Below are 14802 nucleotides of genomic sequence, written 5' to 3' on the forward strand. Positions count from 1 at the left end.
TGTTCCATCTTATGGTTTGTTTGTATGTTGCTGGAAATCATTTAGAAATACATGCCCACTAATTCCTGGTGAAACATTTTGCACCAAAAAAATGTTAATTAAGAAAAACTGATGTCTGTTCTTTGATTAAAATACATGCAGAGAGTTAAGAGTATTTTTTTTCTAGCAAGATGGAGAAACTTCCAAGATGTCAATCTCATAGTTGTCCTGTTTCAATCCAGTGACCCTCACTTCCCCATCTACTTAAGCCTTCTATGATTCTTGTCACTTTTAAAGACATACCACTGCCTGAAACTTTTCTACCTCTAAAATTTTGGATTCTGAAGTTCCTCTTTCAGTTCACAACTTCCTATGAAATTATTCTTTCATTCTCTTACTTTATGACAAGACATGATGGAGAGTGGCAGAGTCGTCAAATTTTGACTCTTAGGTTGTCTACCTTTAGCACTTGGGAAGATTGTAGAGGAAATCTACTAAGTGATAATGGAAACACTACATACCAAAACCTATGCAATACAGTGAAAGCAGTACTAAAAGGGAAGTTGATAGCTATAAGTTTTTATATAAAAAAGTAAAAAAACTTCAAATAAACAACATAATAATGCATCTTTAAGAACTAGAAAAGCAAGGGCAAATGAAACCCAAAGTTAGTAGAAGAAAAGAAATAATAAAGATCAGAGCAGAAATAAATAAAATTGAAACAAAACACTACAAAAGATTAATTAAAAGTTTTTTTTGAAAAGATAAACAAATTTGACAAAGCTTTAGCCAGACTAAGAAAAAAGAGAAAAGACTCAAATAAATAAAATCAGAGATGAAAGAGGAGACATTACAACCAATACAGCAGACATTCAAGTGATCATTAGAGGCCACTATGAGGAAGTATATGCCAATAAATTGGAAATTTTAGGCTAAATGGATAAATTCCCAGACACATACAACCTACTGAGATTGAACTATGAAGAAATACAAAACCTGAACAGACTGATAACAAGTAATGCAACTGAAGCCATACTAGAGTATCCCAGCAAAGAAATGCCCGGGAACCTATGGCTTCACTGCTGAATTTTACCAAACATTCAAAGAACTAACACCAATCCAACTCAAACTATTCAAAAAAATAGAAGAGGAGAGAATACTTCCAAAAGTGTTCTATGAGGCCAGTATTACCCTGATACTGAAACCAAAGACATATTCAAAAAAGAAAACTACAAGCCAACATCCCTGATGAACACTGATGCAAAAATCCTGAACAAAATGCTAGCAAACCAAATTCAACAGCATGTTAAAAAGATCATTCATCATGACTAAGTAGGATTTATCCCAGGGATGCAAGGATGGTTCCATGTTTGCAAATCCATCAATGTGATACATCATATCAAAAGAATAAAAGACAAAAATATATGATCATTTCAATTGATGCTGAAAAAGCATTTGATAAAATTCAACATCCCTTCATGATAAAAACTCTTAAAAATCTTGATATAGAAGAAACATACATCAACATAATAAAAGCCATATATGACAGACCCACAGCTAGTATCATACTGAATAGGGAAAAACTGAAAGCTTTTCCTCTAAGATGCGGAACATGACAAGAACGCCCATTTTCACCAGTTATTCAACATGATACTGGAATTCCTAGCTAGAGCCAGCAGACAAGAGAAAGAAAGAAAGGGCATCCGCATTGGAAAGGAAGAAGTCAAATTATCCTTGGTTTCTGATGATATCATTTTATATTTGGAAAAACCTAAAGACTCCACCAAAAAGCTATTAGAACTGATAAACAAATTCAGTAAAGTTGCAGGATACAAAAATCACTATACAAAAATCAGTAGCATTTCTATAAGTCAACAGCAAACAATCTGAAAAAGAAATAAAAAACGAATCCCATTTAAAATAGCTACAAATAAAATTAAATACCTATGAATTAAATTAACTAAAGAAGTTTAAGATCTCTACAATGAAAACTACAAATCATTGATGAAAGAAATTGAAGAAAACACAAGAAATTGAAATATATTCCATGTTTATGGATTGGAAGCACCAACATTGTTAACATGTCCATACTACCCAAAACAATCTATAGATTCAATGCAATCCCTATCAAAATACCAATGACATTCTTTGAAGAAACAGAAAAAAAAATCCTAACATTTATACAGAACCATAAAAGACCCAGAATAGCCAAAGCTATCTTGAGCAAAAAGAACAAAGCTTGAGAAATCACATTAGCTGACTTCAAGTTATTCTGCAGAGCTATAGTAACCAAAACAGCATGACACTGGCATAAAAATAGACATATAGACCAATGAAACAGAATAGAGAACCTAGAAACAAATATATATGTCCACAGTGTACTCATTTTGACAAAGGTGCCACGAACATACATTGGGGAAAAGACAGTCTCTTCAATAAGTGGTACTGGGACAACTGGATATCCACATGCAGAAGAAAGAAGCTAGACCCCTATCTCTTACCATATACCAAAATCAAATCAAAATAGATTAAAGATTTAAATCTAAGACCTCAAGCTATGCAACTACTAAATAAAACATTGGGGAAACTCTCCAGGATATTGGTCTAGGCAGATATTTCTTGAGTAATATCCCACAAGCACAGGTAACTATAGCAAAGATGGACAAATAGGATCACATCAAGTTAAAAAACTTCTGCACCGCAAAGGAAACAGTCAACAAAGTGAAGAGAAAACTCACAGAATGGGAAAAAATATTTGCAAACTGACAAGAGATTAATAGCCAGAATATATAAGGAGCTCAAACAACTCTATAGGAAAAAAAAATCTGATAATCTAATTTCAAAATGGGCCAAATATCTGAATAGATATTTCTCAAAAGGAGACATACAAATGGCAAACAGGTGTATGAAAAGGTGGTCAACATCAATGATCATCAGAGAAATGCAAATCTAAACTACAATGAGATATCATCTCATCCCAGTTAAAATGCCTTTTATCTAAAAGACAAGCAATAACAAATGCTGGTGAGTATGTGAAGAAAAGGGAACCCTCATATATTGTTGGTGGGAATTAAAATTAATACAACCGCTATGGAGAACAGTTTGGAGGTTCCTAAAAAACTAAAAATAGAACTAGATCATAAAAATATGACCTAGCAATCCTACTACTGGGTATACATACAAAAGAAAGGAAATCAGTATATCAAAGAGATATTTGCACTCCCATGTTTATTGCAGCACTATTTACAGTAGTCAAGATTTGGAAGCAACCTAAGTGTCCATCAACAGACAAATGGATAAAGAAAATGTACCTATACACAATGGAGTGCTATTCACCTATGAAAAAGGAGTGAGGGCCAGGCACGGTGACTCACACCTGTAATCCTAGCACTTTGGGAGGCCAAGGCGGGTGGATCATGAGGTCAGGAGATTGAGACCATCCTGGCCAACATGCTGAAACCCCATCCCTACTAAAATACAACAAATTAGCTGGGCGTGGTGGTCCACACCTGTAGCTACTTGGGAGGTTGAGGCAGGGGAATCGCTTGAATCCGGGAGGTGGAGGTTGCAGTGATCTGAAGTTGCGCCATTGCACTCCAGCCTGGTGACAGAGCAAGACTCCATCTCAAAACAAACAAACAAACAAACAAATAATAAGTGAGATCCTGTCATTGACAACAACATGGATGGAACTGGAAGACATTATATTAAGTGAAATAAGCCAGGCACAGAAAGACAAACTGCACGTTCTCACTTATTGATGGGAGCTCAAAATTTAAAAGCATTGAACTCATGGAGACAGAGCATAAGATGATGGTCACCAGAGGCTGGGAAGGGTACTGGGTGGGTGGGTGAGGAAGGTGGGGATGGTTAATGTGTATAAAAAATAGTTAGAAAGAATAAGATCTAGTATTTGGTAGCACAACAGAGTGACTGTAGTCAGTAATAATTTAATCATACATTTAAACATAACTAAAAGAGTATATTGGATTTTTTGTAACACAAGGGATAAATGGGGTGATGGATACCCCATTTACTCTGATGTAATTATTATACACTGTATGCCTTTATCAAAATATCTCATGTATCCCATAAATATCTACACCTATGTATCCAGAAAAATAAAAAACAAAAAGAGTGTCCAGGAGGGCATAGTGTACATAAATCAAAGAAAGAGAGTATTTTCAGAAAGAGAGAGGACAATAGTGTCCAAGGTAGATGGGGAAATGTCAGGAGTCTGAGAAGTTCATTGGACTTAGCAACATGAAGTTCACCAATGACCTTGGTAAAAGCAATTTTGAACGTGTGGAATAGGTTGAACCACAAAGCAAAGTGTGAGATAAAAGTGAAGAGGTGGAAATGTTAAGTATTGCGCATTCTTTTGAAAAATTTGGATAAGAAGAAAGAGAAGAAAAACAGGGCAACAATTTGATGCAAAAGTCGGATAGAGTGAGAAATTTTTAATTAGGCAGGGCATAAGTAAGCTTGAATGCTACATGAAGAGAAATCTGGAATCCGGATAATGGGGGAGACTTGAGGCTTAGAGAGCAAGGGATATTTTGCTATTGTAAATTTGGTTTATAAATTTTGTGATGGGCAGTCAATTAATTTCCTGTCCAATAATTTCTTTATCCCTCTCTCCCTCTTTTTTTTTTTTGAGACAGAGTCTTGCTCTGTTGCCCCAGCTGAAGTGCAGTGGCACCATCTCAGCTCACTGCAACCTCCACCTCCTGGGTTCAAGCGATTCTACCACCTCAGCCTCCCAAGTAGCTGGGATTATAGGCATGTGCCACCACACCTGGCTAATTTTTGTATTTGTAGTAGAGACGGGGTTTTGCCATGTTGGCCAGGCTGGTCTCCAACCCCTGACCTCAAGAGATCTGACCACCTCGGCCTCCCAAAGTGCTGGGACTACAAGCATGAGCCACCGTGCCCAGCCTCATTCAATAGTTTCTATTTCCTCTTTGAAATTAAAGGAAAAACTATCTGCTGGGTGTGCGGTGGAGACAGAGAGCTCACCTGACTGAATATTATGCTTTAAGTGTAGTTTGAGCAGGGCTCTGGCTTTATTTTTTGGTCATTCTCTCAGGGCTTCCCTTCAAGAGTCAGCATTTTTCCCAGACAGGCTTTCTCCATGGTGGCAAAATGGTAATAGAAGTTCCAGGCTTCAAATCACAAACAAACTCCCATTCACAATTGCCACAAAAAAATAAAATACCTGGGAATACAGCCAACAAGGAAGATGAAAGATCTCTACAAGGAAAACTACAAACCACTGCTCAAAGAAATCAGAGATGACACAAACAAATAGAAAAAACATTTCATGCTCATGGATAGGAAGAATCGATATCATTAAAATGGCCGTACTGCACAAAGCAATTTGCTTTTCCTGTTAAACTACCATTGATGCTCCTCAGAGAACTAGTGAAAACTATTTTAAAATTCATATGGAACCAAAAAAGAGACCAAATAGCCAAGGCAATCCTAAGCAAAAAGAAAAAAGCTAGAGGCATCACGCTACATGACTTCAAATTATTCTACAGGGTTACAGTAGCCAAAACAGCATGGTACTGGTACAAGAACAAGACACACAGGCCAATGGACAGAATAGAAAACCCAGAAATAAGACTGCTCACCTACAACTACCTGATCTTCAACAAACCTGACAAAAACAAGCAATGGGGAAAGAATTCTCTATTCAATAAATGGTGCTGGAATAACTGGCTAGCCATATGCAGAAAATTGAAACTGGACCCCTTCCTTACACCATATACAAAAATTAGCTCAAGATGGATTAATGACTTAAATGTAAAACCACAAACTGTAAAAACCCTGGAAGACAACCTAGGCAATACCATTCAGGACATAGGCATGGGCAAAGATTTCATGGTGAAGATGCCAAAAGCAATTGCAACAAAATAAAAAATTGATAAATTGGATCTAATTAAACTAAAGAGCTTCTGCACAGCAAAAGAAACTATCATCAGAGTGAACAAACAACCTACAGAATGGGAGAAAATTTTTGCAAAGTATATATCTGACAAAGGTCTAATATCCAGCATCTATAAGAAACTTAAATTTACAAGAAAAAATCCCTATTAAAAAAGTGGGCAAAGGACATGACCAGACACTTCTCAAAAGACATACATGCGGTTAACAATCATATGAAAAAAAGCTCAATATCCCTGATCATTAGAGAAATGCAAATAAAAACCACAGTGAGATACCATCTCACTCCGGTCAGAATGGCTATTACTAAAAAGTCAAAAAATAACAGATGCTGGCGTGGTTGTGAAGAAAGAACACTTATGCACTGTTGGTGGGCATGTAAATTAGCTCGACCATTGTGGAAGACAATGCGGTGATTCCTCAGAGACCTAAAGGCAGAAATACCATTCCACTCAGCAATCCTATTACTAGGTATATATCCATAGGAATATAAATGTTCTAATATGAAGACACATGCACACATATGTTCATTGCAGCACCATTCACAATACCAAAGACATGGAATCATCCTAAATGCCCATCAATTATAGAACGGACAAAAGGAATGTGGTACATATACACCATGGAATACTATGAAGCCATAAAAAAGAATGAGATCATGTCCTTTGCAGGGACATGGATGGAGTTGGAGGCCATTATCCTTAGCAAACTAAGGCAGGAACAGAAAACCAAATACTGTATGTTCACACTTAAAAGTAAAGTAAAAGTAAATGAGCTAAATGATGAGAACACATGGACACACAGAGGAGAACAACACACACTATCAGTAGGTGGAGGATGGGAAGAGGGAGAGGCTCAGGAAAAATAACAGATTCTAGGCTTAGTATCTGAGTGATGAAATAATCTGTACAACAAACCTCCATGACACGTTTACCTATGCAACAAATCTGCACATCTTGCACATGTACCCTTGAACTTAAAATAAAAGTTAAGAAAGAAAAGTTCCAGGCTTCACATTTGTATACCATGGGGTCCATATGAGAAAGAGTTTGTGTTTCAGAGTTTCCAGAAAAACACTGAGATTTATTCAGGTTTAACAGGCATAGGTCATGCACCTACCCATAAACAGATAACATGGCCAGAAAGATGAAATGTTCTGGCTGGTTTGTTCTAATTCATATGTTTGACCCATGCGTCTTGGAGAAAAGTAAATGCTACTAAAACCCATGGATTTCCAATGGAAATATGAGATTGTTTGAAAGGTAGAAAGAGAAATAGATTGCGAGAAGGAAAAAAGAAATGCCCACTACAAAGAATAAAGAAGGGATCCTGGAATCCTCTTTCTCTACAGAGAGAAAAAAAATAAAACAACAACAATGGGATAACTGTAAAGGAGTGAAAATTAGGCCAGCATAAGATTTAAAAAATTTAATTTCTGTAATGGATGTGTGGTTCTTAAGGATACCTAACTCTTCTTGAGTAGGCTTTGTAAGTTTGTGTTTTTCAAGAGATTTGCCCCTCTCATTTGTGTTACAGAATTTATTGGCACAAAGTTGTTTATAATATTCCCTTATTATCATTTTAATCTCTGTAGGCTACATAGTAATGTCATCTTTCATTCCTGATATTAGTAATTTATGTCTTCTCTCTTTTTTTCTGATCAGTATGGTTAGAGGTTTATAATGTTATCAAGAAACTAGCCTTTGGCATTTGTTTTCTGTTGTATATTTCATTATTTTCTGCTTATCTTTACTATTTCCTTTTTTCCATTTGTTTTGGGATTATTTGCTCTTCTTTTATTAGCTAGTTTTCAAGGAACTAGCTTTTGGAATTTCTGTTTTCTGTTGTATATTTCATTGTTTTCTGCTTATCTTTATTATTTCCTTTCTTCTGCTTATATTGGGATTATTTGCTCTTCTTTTATTAGTTTAAGGTAGAAGTTGAGATTTTTCTTCTTTTCCAATATAAGTGCTTAGTGCTAAAAATTTCCCTTTAAGTATTTTCTTAGCACATCCCACAAATATTGGTGTTTTGTGCTTTCATTTTCATTTTGTTCCAAATATCTTCTTAAGGATTTCTTGTTTGACCTATGGGTTGTTTAGAAGTGTGTTATTTCGTGTTATGAGTTGAATTGTATTCCTCCTCCCAAAAGATGTTGAAATTCTAACCTCCAGCATTAATGTGACCTTATTTGGAAATAGAGCTTTTACAGATAATCACATTAAATTAGGTCATTAAGGTGGGTCCTACTTCAATATGACTGGTGTCCTTATAATATTATTATAAAAAAGGCAAATTTGGACACAGACACACACCTACACAGAAAATTCCATATGAATATTGGAGTTATGTTTCCATAGGCCAAGGAATGCAAACCACTAGAAACTAGGATAGAGGCATAGGACAGATTCTGCCTCACAGCTCTCAAAAGGAACCGAGCCTATTAACACCTTGATTTTGGACTTCCGGCCTCCAGAACTGTGAGACAACAAATTTCTGTTGTCTAAGCCACCCATTTTCTGGTACTTTGTTACAGCAGCTCTAGCAAATTAATAAATTTAGTTTCCAAATATTTGGAGAATTTTCCAGATATCTTTCTTTACCTATTTCTCATTTAATTCCATTGTGGTCAGATGACATGCTTTGTACAATTTAAATCCTTTTAAATTTATTGTTGCTTGTTTTATGGCCCAGAATATAATCTATCTTGGTAAATGTTTCATGTGCATTTTTTTGCTGTTGTTTGATGGTTTGTTCTTTAAATATCAATTAGGTAAAATTGGTTGATCATGTTGCTTATGTCTTCTCTATCCTTGTGAATTTTCTGTCTTGTTCTATCAATTATTGAGAGAGAAATATTGAAATCTATTACTGTAACTGTGGGTGTTTATTTTTTCTTGGAGTTCTATCAATTTTTGCCTCATATGTCTTGAAGCTCTGTTTTAGGTCTACAGTCATTTAGAACCATGATGTTCTCTTGATTCATTTATCCCTTTATCATGTGAAACTGGCCTGTTTATACCTGATAATATGCCTTTCTCTGAAATCTACTTGTCTGATATTAATATAGGCACTTCAGATTTATTTTGATTAGTGTTATTATGATAGATCTTTTTCATCCTTCTACAGGTAATTTTTTCTTTTTTTTGAGGGACTGATTCAGAAAGAAACTTCTAAAGATACTTTTGACTTTTGTGTATTTTTATATTCAAAGTGAGTTTCTGGATGACACGGTAGCTCTGTTTTTTATGTTTTTGAGGAATTCTCTTACTGTTTTCCAGAATGGTGGTACCCATTTACATTCCCACCAAAATTGTACAAGAGTTCCCTTTTCTCCACATTTTCACCAACACTTGTTATTTATTGTCTTTTTTATAATAGTCACCCTAATAGGTGTGAGATTGAAAAAAGTTAAACTTGTAGAAGAAGAGAGTAGAACAGTGGTTGCCAGAGGCTGGGGAGTAGGGAAAATGGGAAGATTTTGGTCAAAGGGTACAAATTTTCAGGTATAAGAGGAATAAGTTCTGGGAATCTAATGTACAGCATGGCAATTACAGTTAATAATACTGTATTGTATATTTGAAATTTGCTAAGAGAATAGATCTTAAGTGTCCTCACCTCCCCTCCCCATCTACACACTGGTAACTATTTGAAGTAATGGATGTGTTAATTAGATTGTGGTAATTATTTCACAATGTATACATATGTCAAATAATCACATTGTATACCCAAATATATATATTCTTTATCAGTTATACTTCAATAAAACTGGGAAATTTTTTAAAAAATTGAGTTTCTTGTAAACAGTATATAGTTAGGTCTTGATTTTTTATTCAATCTGACAATTTCTGTTTTTTAATTGGAGTGTTTACACCATTTACATGTAATGTGATTATTTGTATGTTAAAGATTAAATGTATTTGTTTTATATTTGTTTCATTGTTTTCTGTTGCCATTTTCCCCTTTTCAGGAGCAAAATATTGTTATCTTACATAAAGGTTGAAATTCAAACTAAAGAGTATCTTAGTTCTGATGGAGCAAAAGTAGAAATATAAATACATTATTTGAAGTTACAAAAGTAACCAAGAGAAAAACTTAGAATAATAACTATCAAACATTGGATATAGTATATGGGAGATAGGTGGAAGATAGTATATAATGAGCTAATTCTCATGTTTCATAGAAGATGTTTATAAAAATTATCTTAATAAGTCAAGAATACTATTTAGAATTACAAAGATCATCATTAGAAGAACTGAAAACAGAAACAAAGAATCCCATTACAGAGTAGCACTGGATGCTTATATGGGATCATTCTTTTTATTTATAAGTTCTCTTGTACTCTTTGCTCTTTTAATATATAAATGGTTTAGCTCAATACCTTTTAAATGAAAAATAGACATTGTAGAGAGTAGGAGGGTTAATGGACTAAGAAATATTAGTGAAAATTTCAGATAATATTAAGGGCCTTTCTTAAAATTCTTATTTTCTACAAAAATAGGAAGGAATCCCACCTTGGGAAGCAGAGGTAGAAGGTATAATCTGAGTGTTCTCTTGAATGAACTTTCCTAAATTGACAAAAGAAGTACCATCTAACAGAATGATTCTCAAAATCATCCATGGGTCCCAGAATAATTTCTATCAATATTTTAATGGAATAAACAGGTGCTCTGGTAAAACCAGGTGATATTAAACCATAGCAAGGACAAGAATGAGTTTAGATCCCATTGCCAGATTCCTGGAACCCCTGTCCTAGCTAAATGCACAGGCTTGCACTGAATGATTCATTAACCATGCAGTAATGCAATTCATCTTTTTGAATTCACTTATTTCTTTATGCTGGAAGGGAGTACCTTATTTGTTTTTCTATTCTTAATTATAACTGTGTGTCCTCTTTATATACATGTGATTTGTATTGCTTTGTAAAATTTATATGCTATGCTTAATTAAATTTTTTCTCTTACTTTTACAGCCCTACTCTTCCAATTATTCCCATTATCCCACCACCAGTCAGTATACTTTTTCCATGAGAAGCTTTGCTATTTTAGATTATAAAACACCACTATCTACCTGGTCAAGGTGTAGTCCTGATACAGGTTAAAGACATATATGGAAATAATTAGATCAGTGTCCATGCAAATCTAAATCTTAAAAACAAACAGAAATTTCATTATGTTACCAGTCTCTGCATTATTTATCTCAATAGATTTCAACTTTACTCTTCCCTCGTCTCTTTCACTTTATGAGTATCTGAGTAGTATATAAGGTATCCATAGTTACTGGAATAAAACTCCTTTCATGTGTGAAGGCAGAAGCTGTATATGTTTGAAGTGTTATTCATACCTCTATATTTTAAGATTGTTTAACAAATTGGACTTGTCTCTACCGTTCTGCTTCACATGAATTTCATCATTATTTGAAAGGCATGTACTTCATCTGAAATACCTGCTGGTTCAATATTTGTAACACTTCCTTAATATCATACATAGAAGAAATTCTCCTCCTGCCTTATTGCCTGATGTTTTCCCCTCCATGGAACTCATTTCCAAGTAAATAGCCTAAGAAGTGGTTTTATGAACATTAAACAAGTAATTCTTTGGTACATTAATTTTGAAAGCATGGGATGACAACAAGTATGGAGAAACAACAAATCTCAAGGTTGACATTTCTATTCTAGGGAAAAGAAGTCATCTGTAGATTCTCTAAAGCAGGAAATTACATTCATTTAATAATAATATAAATAAAAATATAAAGATTATTGAATGTCAGTATATTATGCAAAGGACATAAATGTTCTCATTTTTAAACAACAGCCTCGTAAAGATTTTATCATTACAATTAAACGTCTCACCTAATAAATCCCACAGGCTAGAGTCTGAGTCTAAAAATCATCCCACTCCCCAACATTGCATCACTTACTGCCCTGATTTTTAAAAATAGTTACTAAATACCAATCTAAAAACTGATTTTTTAATTAAAGATTTTTAAATAGAGATTGGGTCTTTCTATGTTGCCCAGGCTGATCTCAAACTCCTGGCTTCAAGTAATCCTCCCACCTCAGCCTCCCAAAGTGCTGAGATTACAGGCGTGAGCCACCATGACCTGTGTACTAAATATCAATTTTTATATGAGGTACCTTATAGGGCACTAGAATTTTTTTTAAAACTTAGTTTTGAGAGATTTGATCTATTATCTCACTACGTTATAGTAGACTTTTGCCTTACAATGATTTGGTTTTATTTTCCTGTTTCTGAAATCTGGGTAGAAATTGTAAAAAATGGCCACTATTGGTCTTGATCTTGTTTATCTCCTACACTCATTCTAAACTACTCAATTTGGTTTGTCGTCATTTTGATGGAGGTGGTATATCTAAGAAGAACCAATTAATATGCAGTACTTGGTAAAGCAGTGATTATTGACAAGTTGCCAGGATTTTGCCTTACTTCAATCCTCTTTTTCCAGTAGGTTGAGGCAGGGACTGACCTCTCCTGCTAGATAACCGAAGGTGGTGGGAAAGCTGGCTGTCCACTACAACGTCACTTTTCCAGGTTAGTAACAATGAGTTTGGGGAAAATTTTCCACACACTTGGTGCTTGAAAGTTTGGAGGAAGGGTGTTGTAGATAAAAAGTGTAATTATTTTACCAGCTGCATGGAGTTTTAAAAATACTTCTCTGTGGCTCCAGGAACTTTCCCATCCTCATATTTGAGTTCTGGGATATTGCTGGTGATGCTCTCAGTGCTGTGTATTTGTTTTTGATCTTCTGTTTAGGGGAGTAAAGCCAGCTTGCTTCTACATCATTTTGGTGACTTCATTATACAATTCTCTCTTTTTAAGAATTCAAGGAAACATGAAATAATAGTGTCCCAGCTCTTCCTAAACTAGCTGAGTAAACTTCAGTGTAATCTCAATTTCCTCACTTACAAAAGATAGATAACAAAACCAAACTTACTGGGTTTTGTGAGACTCTGGGGAGAACACATGGGTAAGAGAACTTTGGAAATTAAAATGCCCTTTATAAATGTCTGTTGTTTCCTGTTTTTTTAATGATGGCCATTCTAACTGGTGTGAGATGGTATCTCACTGTGGTTTTGATTTGCATTTCTCTGATGGCCAGTGATGATGAGCATTTTTTCATGTGTTTTTTGGCTGCATAAATGTCTTCTTTTCAGAAGTGTCTGTTCATGTCCTTTGCCCACCTTTTGATGGGGTTGTTTTTTTTCTTGTAAATTTGTTTGAGTTCATTGTAGATTCTGGATATTAGCCCTTTGTCAGATGAGTAGGTTGCAAAAATTTTCTCCCATTCTGTAGGTTGCCTGTTCACTCTGATGGTAGTTTCTTTTGCTGTGAAGAAGCTCTTTAGTTTCATTAGATCCCATTTGTCAATTTTGGCTTTTGTTGCCATTGCTTTTGGTGTTTTAGACATGAAGTCCTTGCCCACGCCTATGTCCTGAATGGTATTGCCTAGGTTTTCTTGTAGGATTTTAATGGTTTTAGGTCTAACATTTAAGTCTTTAATCCATCTTGAATTAATTTTTGTATAAGGTGTAAGGAAGGGATCCAGTTTCAGCTTTCTACATATGGCTAGCCAGTTTTCCCAGCACCATTTATTAAATAGGGAATCCTTTCCCCATTTCTTGTTTTTGTCAAGTTTGTCAAAGATCAGATAGTTGTAGATATGCGGCATCATTTCTGAGGGCTCTGTTCTGTTCCATTGATCTATATCTCTGTTGTGGTACCAGTACCACGCTGTTTTGGTTACTGTAGCCTTGTAGTATAGTTTGAAGTCAGGTAGCGTGATGCCTCCAGCTTTGTTCTTTTGGCTTAGGATTGACTTGGCGATGCGGGCTCTTTTTTGATTCCATATGAACTTTAAAGTAGTTACAACAGGTGCTGGAGAGGATGTGGAGAAATAGGAATACTTTTACACTGTTGGTGGGACTGTAAACTAGTTCAACCATTGTGGAAGTCAGTGTGGCGATTCCTCAGGGATCTAGAACTAGAAATACCATTTGACCCAGCCATCCCATTACTGGGTATATACCCAAAGAACTATAAATCATGCTGCTATAAAGACACATGCACACGTATGTTTATTGCGGCACTATTCACAATAGCAAAGAGTTGGAACCAACCCAAATGTCCAACAACGATAGACTGGATTAAGAAAATGTGGCACATATACACCATGGAATACTATGCAGCCATAAAAAATGATGAGTTCGTGTCCGTTGTAGGGACATGGATGAAACTGGAAAACATCATTCTCAGTAAACTATCGCAAGGACAAAAAACCAAACACCGCATGTTCTCACTCATAGGTGGGAATTGAACAATGAGAACTCATGGACACAGGAAGGGGAACATCACATTCCAGGGACTGTTGTGGGGTGGGGGGAGGGGGGAGGGACAGCATTAGGAGATATACCTAATGCTAAATGACGAGTTAATGGGTGCAGGAAATCAACATGGCACATGGATACATATGTAACAAACCTGCACATTGTGCACATGTACCCTAAAACCTAAAGTATAATAAAAAAAAAATAAATAAATGTCTGTTGTTATAATTGCTGCTAAATTTGGAAATGCATTTCCTCAATTTTATTGTTTTATTTGATCATTTCTTTGTATCACTATGGATGCATGCCTATTTGTTTCATACTTTGGATTATAATTGAATACTACTTTATTTATTTTGTTGCTCAAGTTGTTTATGCTTTGGCCACTGGGAACATGTTCAGATTGGCTTCTGAAATTCCAAGAATTTCACTGTGCTTTGGAAAAAGAAAAAAAAAATATGTGGATGGTGGTACCTGGAAATAGAGGGAAAACACTGGGCTGGGAACCAGGAGCCCTCAGTTCTAGTCTCAGT

Source organism: Nomascus leucogenys, chromosome X (genome assembly GCF_006542625.1).
Source record: "Nomascus leucogenys isolate Asia chromosome X, Asia_NLE_v1, whole genome shotgun sequence".
Lineage (NCBI taxonomy): Eukaryota > Metazoa > Chordata > Mammalia > Primates > Hylobatidae > Nomascus > Nomascus leucogenys.